Raw genomic sequence first — 10,000 nt, forward strand, 5'->3', positions numbered from 1 at the left:
CCTCCTCCACCCTCCTCCTCCTCCTACTCCTCCGCGCCACTCAGCCAGCGCCACCAAAACAAACTACCGATGTGCATTCGCGGTACAGTGGTATTGACCAAGGTCTACATAGACCTTGGTCTTGACACTGACCTCAACACTTGATCGGTTATTATTACTTACACAAGGTGATATGGAAACCATATATTGTGATAAATACAGATTTTAGATGTTTTAAATGGAAGTGTTATTTGTAATTGGGAAACTACATGCCTGAAATGTAAGAAATTGAAATGTTTTATCTCATCAATTTAGTCTACAATTCTCTTCTAACCGTCAACTCGCGTTGGGTAAGGTCGCTGACCTTAGGTCCAGCAAGACCTCACCCCAGTCTAGCAGACAACAGCTAAAATGGAGTCCTGTGCTTTGCTTTACATTTTGCAAAACTCGACTGTGAAAATTATTCTCTCTCTCTCTCTCTCTCTTTTCTCTCTCCTCCTCTCTCCCTCCATTCTCTCTCTCATTCTCTCTCTCATTCTCTCTCTCTTCTCCTCTCTCTCTCTCTCCTCTCTCCTCCATTCTCGCTCTCATGCTCTCTCTCATTCCTCTCTCTCTCCTCTCTCTCCCCCTTAAACACACTCAACACACACCACACACACACACACACACACACACACACACACACACACACACACACACACACACACACACACACACACACACACGTACGTTTATTTGAGAAAGAAATTTCACTTATATTTGTACAGTATTAAAATAACAATTGTAAACAAGCAAAGGGTCAGTCATCGTTTTGGCTGTTGTCCCTCCGTCTTATTTTTAGGACTGCTTTTCTGTCAGAATTGAACAAGGCTTATTATATAAAGTAAAGTGCATGCATTTTGTTATCCGTTTGGAAAACTAGGTGTTTATCCTTTCTCGAGATTATTGCGTACTCAATGTGAAATCTATTATAGTTGTGTGCTGTTAACTGAGAGGCTCCGTGGTATGCCTCAATGATGCATTGACCTCTGGCGAGCGCTCGCGAACCGTTGTAAAGACTGCGGCAACCGGAAACTCGAACACGGGATCAGGACAAGGCAACCCGCAGCGGATTCCAGCTCTCCGCTTTCCAACTGATATTCATCTGCTACGACGTCATCTGGCTGATATTTACACAATAGCAAGCTAATGACGGATTGAGAGTAGACAGACAGATCATCGATTCCATGCTATCAGTATGCATATTCGCATATATTATGGATTTCACATTTGATAGTTTTAAGTAAATATCAGGGATTCATAATTTTGGAATATCTTTGTTATTATATTTCCCCCAATCTTGTTTTCTCGTGTGCTGATACACCTATTATAACTCTTTAATTTTGGTCAGAGTATTACAATCCAAATGTAAAACATTTTTGACGATGTAAGTAGTTATTGTCTATGGGCAGTCGGCCTTTCCAACTGAAGAATTAATCGTGTGTGTGCTGGCGGACTGCTGGGCGCTTTCATTTCCCCCTTTTCTTGCAATTCTATCAGGTCCCCAAGCACAGCAAGGCGGCGGAGAAACAGTGTATGGCGGGGGGGGGGGGATTTTCTCCTTTTTTAAGATTAGAGTTTCTCTGGTATTTACCGCTGAGTCATTTCCCGGCTCATGGTCCCAGGATGAACTCTGATGTTCCCGAGGTCCGCTATACTGGGTGCCGACTATTCTCCCCAGCTCATTCACCTGACTATTCTGGCATATCCCACGATACCCTTGGACGATCGTGATATGATTTAAATCGGATTCGCAGGGATTCTTGCGGTGATTCACCAGGGAAATTCCTTCTGTTAAGCTCTGGATTTTTTGGTTAGTAAATTGCCAGATCTCTCTAAGGCTGCCAAGCCATAACTCTTTCCATGCGGATTATTATTAAGAAATGTTTTTTATTAAAGTAACTATTACATGATACACACAGCTTCCTGGGAAGATAGAACTCGGACTCACGCTAATTTTCCATTCTTTTTCTTTTTAGACGCTATCTCTCCCACTCTCCTCTCCTTCCTCCCTTCCCTCTTCTCCTCTCCTTCCCTCCCTCCCTCGTCTCTCTCTCTCCTTCCCTCCCTCTGTTTCTCTCTCCTTCCCTCCCTCCCTCCCTCTGTCTCTCTCTCTCTCTCTTCCCTTTCCCCCCCTCCCTTCCCCCTTTCTCTCTCTCTTTTCCTTCCCCCTCCCTCCCTTCCTCCCTCTGTCTCTCTCCTCTCCTTCCCTCCCTCCCTCCCTCCCTCATCTCTCTCTCTCCTTCCCCTCCCTCCCTCCCCCTGTCCCCTCTTCCCCTCCTTCCCTCCTCCCTCTTTTTTCTCTCTCCTTCCTTTCCCCCCCCCCCCCCCCCCCCTCTCTCTCTCTCGCTCTCTCTCTCCTCCCTCCTCTTTTCTCTCTCTCTCTCTCCTCTCCTCCTCTCGTTATTTCCTCTCCCTTCTCTCGTTATTTCTCTCTCTTTCTCCTTTTTCTCTCTCCCTTTTTCTCGTTTTTCTCTCTCTTCTCCTTTATTTCCCTCTCTCTCCTCGTTATCTCCTCTCTTTCCCCTTTTCTCTCTCTCTCCTTCCTCCCTCTCCTCTTCTTTTCTCCCCTTTTCCTTTCCCTCCTCTTCCTCCCTTTCCCCCTCTCCTCTCTTCTCTCTCCTCTCTCTCTCTCTCCCCTCCTCCCCCTCTCTCTCTCTTCTCCTTCTTCTCCTCTCTTCTCTCTCTCTCTCTTCTCTCGTTCTCTCTCTCTCTTCTCTCTCCTTCCCTCTTTCCTCTCTTCTTTTTTCTCTTTCTCCTCTCTCTCCTCTCTCTCTCCTCTCCCCTCTCCTCTCTCTCTCGTCTCTCTCTCTCCTCTCTACTCTCCTCTCTCTCCTCGGTCTCTCTCATCTCTCTCTCTCCCCCTCTCTCTCTCTTTCCTCTTTCTCTCTCTTTCTGTCTTTCTTTCTTTTTTTCCATTTCTCGCTCCTCTCTCTTCCAACCATCTCTCTCTCTTCTCTCATCTCTCTCCTCTCTCTTTCCCTTTTTCTTTTCCTCTCTTCTCCTCTCTCTCTCTTTCTCTCTCCCCTCTTTCTCTCCTCTCTTCTCTCTCTCCTCTCTCTCTTCTCCTCTCTCTCCTCTCCTTCTCTCCTTCCTCTCTCTCTCTCCCTCTCCTCCTCTCTCTCTCTCTCCCTATACTCTCTCTCTCCCTATTCTCTCTCTCTCCTCTATCTCCTCTTTCCTCTCTTTCCTTTTCTCTCTCTCTTCTCTCTCTCTCTCTCTCTCTCACACCCTCCACCCAACACACACACCCCCCCCTCCCCTCCCACCCACCCCCCACCTTTCCTCTCTCTCTCTCTCATCTCCCCCTCTCTCTCTCTCTCCTCTCTCTCTCTCTCCTCTCTTTCTCACTTCTCTCTCTCTCTTTCTTTCTCACATTCTCTCTCTCTCTTTCTCTTTCACTTTCTCTTTCTCTCTTTCTCTTTCTCTCTTTCTTTCTCTCTCATTCTCTCTCTCTCTCTCATTCTCTCTCTCTCTCTCATTCTCTTCTCTCTCTTTCTTTCGTCTCTCTCTCCTCTCTCTAATTCTCTTCGGTTTTCTCTCCCTCTCTCATTTTCTCTCGTCTCTCTCTCTCCTCTCTCTCTCTTCTCTCTCTCCTCTCGTCTCTCTCTCAGTCTCTCTCTCTCTCTTTTCTCTCATTCCTCTCTCTCTCTTTCTCTCATCTCTCCTCTCTTCTCTCCCATCTCATTCTCTGTCTCTCAAATTTTTTTCTCTCTTTTTTTCTCTCTCGTTTTCTCTCTTTCTCTCTATTATTTTTCGTCCCCTCTCTCCTCTCTCTCTCCTCTCTCTCGTCAAACTCGTATTTTTGTTTTCTATTTTATATATTTAATATATTATATATATATATAATATATTATATATATTTATATATGATAAATATATAATATATTATTAATATATAATAAAAATATCTTTATTGTTAATTTTATAAACAATTCCTGTATCATTTTTATATACCTAATTTGTATATCTCATTTTGGGGGTCAATATGTTCTATTCTCGTTATCATCTATTTCTATATATTTATTTTAGTATATATTGTTACTATCTATTCTATATATGTATATATTTTATCTATGTCTCTCTTGTATCTCTATTACCATATGTATATACTATGTCTATATATACTCTTTCTCTCTATCTATATCCTCTATATATCTCATTATGTATTTATATACTTTCTATTATATTGTCTTCTATATGTATATTTATATCTGATATATATATGTTATATATTATATATATATGTTATATATTGTGTGTCTATATCTATGTATATATATATGTATGTATATATGTATATATTATTATCTTCTGTATATTTTGTATGTATATATAGTATATTATATGTTATTATATATGTATATTATATATATATATGTATAGATATATATGTATATATATATTATATTATTATATATATATTATCTATATTGTATTATATATATATTAGATACTTATGATATATATATATTATATGTATTATATGATATTATCTAATATATATATAATTATATATATATATATATTATATATATATATATATATATATATATATATATATATATATATATATATATATTATTATATATATCTATATAATATATAGATATATATATATATATATATATATATATAATATATATATTTATTATATATATATAATATATATCTTATATATCTAATATTATATATATATACTGATATAAAAATTTACATGTATATATATATATATATATTTTATATATATATATATATATATATATATAAAATTTCAGCCTCGGCCAGTCCCCACCCTCCTAATTCTTGCCCGGGGCAATGTCCACCGTGTTGGACGGGAGCTAACGTCTTAATTGTACTACAGCCAAGTTTACTTCTCATTTCTAGCCACCGACGGTCATTGTACACACACACACACACACACACATGAGTGAGACAAGACAGAGACAGAGACAAAGGGGGGGGGGGGGGATATGATTAACTGCTGAAATCTCTTGGTTCATGCTTGGCTAATATCTCATCCGAAATCCTCACAGGACTGAAGAGAGAGGTTAACAGGAAGAGCTTGGACACTTTATAGTGGTCAGTCTTATTTGGGTGGCCTTTATAGCCATCCCCCCTATTTTGTGTAATGTAAAGATGTGTATAAGATGTATGGTCTATCCATGATCTCTGGTATCAGCATAAGAATAAACTTAATCATTGATGCTGTTATGTTCTCCAATGCCTGATGTAGTTTCCTGATCTAACACGAATATACCTTTTGAACAAATTACTCTGCAGCTCGAGTTGCCACATCCGTGTATACGTAAATATTCACAGTGCGGAATTGTAGTTATATAGCCAGATAAAACGGAATCCCCTACGTGGGCCTCTCGTACTCTACTATTGATTCTCTCCAGCACCAGCACGTAGCGCTCTACCTCACCTCTCTTACTCTACGTGCGTCCCTCACCACCTGAACTACACATATGCCTGGATGTTGTTTGGCATATTATTCACCACCTGCAGTACACGTGTGACTCGCCACCTACTCCATCTGCCTAAAGACGTCATGAATCCACAAAAGCTTAATTACCCCCGGTGGGAGGGTAATATTTACAATCGCTAAATGTCCTTGATTACATGTTCTGTGTTGCCGTTCGTACCACCTCCAATTTAAAATATCGACCGAACAATGTAGAATTCATTGTTTAGTTCTCAGTTCCTTCCTTTGCATTAGAACATGACTGACTGCTGTCTCGTCGTCCAGCGCGTGGCCCTTGCCCCCATTCGTACAACCTTACATAAACTCATTATTATGGCGGTGGTCGACGGTATACTGCTTAGTCCTGTTTACGTAAATTTATGGGCGTGACTGATCCTACGGAACGTCCCTCGCTCCCAATCTCACATTATCTTTGGTTTTACTAAGCAGTGACCCATTACAGAACTTCTGGGCCAGTTTCTTCAATCAGACTGATTTTCCTTTCAGAGGCCGGGTAGCGGACAGGGCGGGTATTGGGAGAGAAGAGAAGGAAATACCAGCAGACCAGACAAAGGGCAGGTAGGTTTCTTTGCCGCCGCCACTTGTCCTCACATGTTAACTGCATGTTGTTCACATGTAAACAAGGCATTCTCTCTCTCTCTCTCTCTCTCTCTCTCTCTCTCTCTCTCTCTCTCTCTCTCTCTCTCTCTCTCTCTTTCTCTCTCTCTCTCCCTCCCTCCCCCTCCCCCTCCCCCCTCCCTCTCTCTTTTTCTCTCGCACATGTTCACGCGCGTGCGTGCGGAATATATTCAATTTTATATTCCCTGCAAATTCATTGTGCAACTATTTGAGAGTTTTGTAGTGTCCGTCTCTCCTGTAGTATCTCGGACATGAATTCTTTCGTTGCGAGCTGTTTTCATTTAACGGTGACATTTCAGAGCTATTGGAGCTACTCTGTCTGCAGAATTCCTCATCCCTCGTAACGAGCCTGCTTCAAACAACTCCATTATCTGTGCTGCTTGTATAGTGTCCAGAAAAAGATCTTAAAGGCAGCCATTCTCTCTTTGCCCAGCCAGTAGGGCTTCATCCCACTGTTCTTGCCTCCGCTTATTATGGATAGAACAGGTCAGCCTTCGTATTGGCCAGTTCTAAGATAAAGGCGCATGGAAATACTGTCATATGTAAAGCAGTTAGCGTGGTCTGAAGTTATATATTGAGCGAGGACATGTGCGGCGCAGGCCGTGCGAGCCCCGAATGGATGCCATACCCCCCGGACCACGCTAACTATTTTTGATCAAGATCCAAGAATGTTGTTTGTACCTTAAAATTAGTCCATCGAGATCAGCGTGGGGACGTGGTATAGTGACTCTAATGTTACTCAGCACTGCCATTCTGTGCGGTGCATGTCGCTGGAAACAATGACTGTTGAAAATGCCGTATTCGCAGGTCCCTACATTTGTTGTGAATGAGGAGCTCAAGTGTACAGTTCATATTACACACACACGTGTGTGTGTGTGTGTGTGTGTGTGTGTGTGTGTGTGTGTGTGTGTGTGTGTGTGTGTGTATGTATGTATGTATGTGTATGTACACGCGCCCGCGCGCATGTGATTTTGCGTGTTTTATATGAACATGCATGTATGATACGTATGCATGAGAACTGTACAAGAGAATGCGGAGATACACATGAGAGACATAAATACAAGGCATACAACAGTGGTAGGGATGATATAAGAAATATAACTGCGGTAGCTTACTTAAAAACAGCAGAGACCTAGCCAGTCTGGGAGGCTATTTTTGCCATTGGCATATGAAATGGATATTTTGAGAATAAAGTGCACCTGTCGTTTGACATCATTTCATCGTCTATTGTGAGCAGCAGCATTGCCATAAGTGAGAAGTGAGAACAGTACATGTTGCCGTCGCATGTCTGTCTTAGTTAATTTAGGCTCGATGATTACGAGCGGTTTGTTGATGAGCTTTCTGCAGGTGCTTTGGCGAGTCAGACGTGCGGCAGACAGCAGATGCGATGCATGTCTTGCGCCAGGTGAAGAAGGGTGGACACACGCCAGCTGGCTAATATCACACTCAAGTTACTGTCCAGACTCACTTGTGTATATGACCCGCTTCATTCATGGTGGCGTTCATGTCACCTTTTTGAAGTGCACAATAGTGATCTAATCCTCCAGCCCGGAATCCTCGAGTCAAGTGAGGAGTTCGTTAGTGCCGAGGCTGGGCATACCGAAACAGAATCAGGTATTTCCTACTGCATTTCCTGTGAGAACCCAAGCTGGGTAGACATTCATCCCATGAGCGTGGTGTACACATGTCTCATACCGGAATGTGCAGTCATTTCATGGCATCATCAACTCACCGTCATATTTAAACAAATTATAAATGATCACATGCGGCAAAGAAAATGGCCACGTGGTGTCCTAGGGTCAGCATGGTCCCGCCCCACATGGCCGAGCCTCGGACTCTCCTGCGCCTTCCTCCTCCTGCCTCTTCAGTCATCCAATTCCCAAACACCTTTCCGTTGCTCCTCCAATTCGCGCTCACGTAGATGCTGTTCCAATCTGCTTGACAGGTTTGTTCAGGACATGTTACATGATTAGTACCTTATCAGATTGCGAAGTAATAAACATAGCGATAAAGTTTGAGTTCGCTGTAAACAGTTTAAACACATGAGAGATAAGAAGAGATATGATATAGATAGGAGAAATTGTGAGTGAGCGGGTGGTGATGTCATCGCTTACCGAAATTCGTCTCGCTGCAAACATGTCGACGCTTCCCGTTGTGCTCGTCTCGCCCACCTCGGCCGCCGCCCCGCCGCCATCCGTTACCCTCGGACCGGCCGTCTTTGTCTTGCAGGGAAGTCATACTTGAAAGGGCTGAAACATGGAGACCCAGCGTACCTTGTGAAGAGTTCCTTTGGCGTGGACTCCTGGTAGGATTTAGTTGTAGAGCGCGCACGCACACGCACGCACGCACGCACGCACGCACCACACCACACACACACACACACATATACACACCACACAGCAACACACACACACACACACACACATACACACAACACACACCATACACCACACACACACACACACACAACATACCACACACACACTACACACAACACACACACACACACATTAACACACACACACACACACACACAACACACACAACACACACATACACACACACACCACACACCATACACACCACATACACACACACACATAACATACACACACACACACAACATACACACACACACATAACATACACACACACACATAACATACACACACACACACATAACATACACACACACACACATACACACACACACACACACACACACACACACACACACACACACACATATATATATATATATTTTTTTTTATGTATATATATACTTACATGTATGAATATATATATGTATATAAATATGTACGTATATATATATTTATATACATATACATGTGATATCAGTACAAGTGCACACACCAATCGACGCATGCGAATGCGTGGGTTCATCCATGCACATACGCATCGTATGTGCGTATATAAGCATTCGCGCTGATTTAAATAATTTTAGGTAAATCGAACCTAGATACGATGAAGTTCCTACCTAACCACTGGGTGGGCAATCCAGCCCAAGTGAGTGCCGGTCTCAAGCCCGGGTAAATAAAGAGGGTTGGCGTCAGGAAGGGCATCCGGCCGTAAAAGATATCTGCCAGAACCTGATCAAATGGCGACACCTTTTATGAATGGGATAAAGCTAAGAAGAAGAAGAATACATACACATATATATCATCATCAATAACGGTATGCTCGTGTTTGAGCAGCCGTGGACCTCTCCACCATCCTTCGCCACTCAACTCGATCTTGCTTTTCTTTCCACTTGTACCATCGACAGCCCGCAAATATCTTTGATGTTGTCGCTCAGTCTTGTCTTCGGTTTGCCTCTTCCTCTGTTTCCTATCACCATCCCTGTCAGCAAGTTTTTCTCAATACTTTTACTTCTCATCACATGACCAATAAACTTTAATTTCCTTTTGTTCAAAATGTCCAACAGCCGGTCTTTACAATTTATTTTTCTCAGCACTTCATCATTCGTTTTCTTCTCTGTCCAGTTAATACGTAGTACTCGTCTGTAACACCACATTTCAGAACTATTGATCTTTTTCTTGTCTATCTTCAGCACCCAACACTCAGAACCAAATGATGCAATTGGGAAAACTAATGAGTTCAATAACCTCAGCTTTGTCCGTAAGGTATATATGTATGTATTATTATGTGTATGTACATTTATGTGTATACATATGTATGTATATGCGCACGTATGTATTTATTTATGCATATGTTTGTGTTAATTTGCATATGTAGGTGTCAATGACCATAAACAAATAGATGATAATATTATTTTTTTCCTTAAACAGGATTCGTTGCTGGGGATTAAGAAAGTTGTTACATATTAAGTGATCACTAAAAACGCAGTCGAAAGGT

General features: G+C 42.0%; 1 protein-coding gene across 3 annotated transcripts in view; it reads left to right on the forward strand.

Moving 5' to 3' along the window:
* LOC119574343 (SIN3-HDAC complex-associated factor-like) overlaps nt 1-10,000 on the forward strand; it is a 65,669-nt gene that overhangs the window by 30,166 nt on the left and 25,503 nt on the right. For 2 of the 3 annotated variants that reach the window (XM_037921544.1, XM_037921545.1), the window contains exon 2: nt 5,993-6,064. The gene's annotated coding sequence lies outside the window, so the exon portion shown is untranslated. Of the gene's footprint in view, nt 1-5,992; nt 6,065-8,297; nt 8,430-10,000 lie in introns of those variants that run through there. The other variant, XM_037921547.1, reaches the window with a different exon arrangement.

This window comes from Penaeus monodon, chromosome 6, assembly GCF_015228065.2.
Source record: "Penaeus monodon isolate SGIC_2016 chromosome 6, NSTDA_Pmon_1, whole genome shotgun sequence".
Classification (NCBI taxonomy): domain Eukaryota; kingdom Metazoa; phylum Arthropoda; class Malacostraca; order Decapoda; family Penaeidae; genus Penaeus; species Penaeus monodon.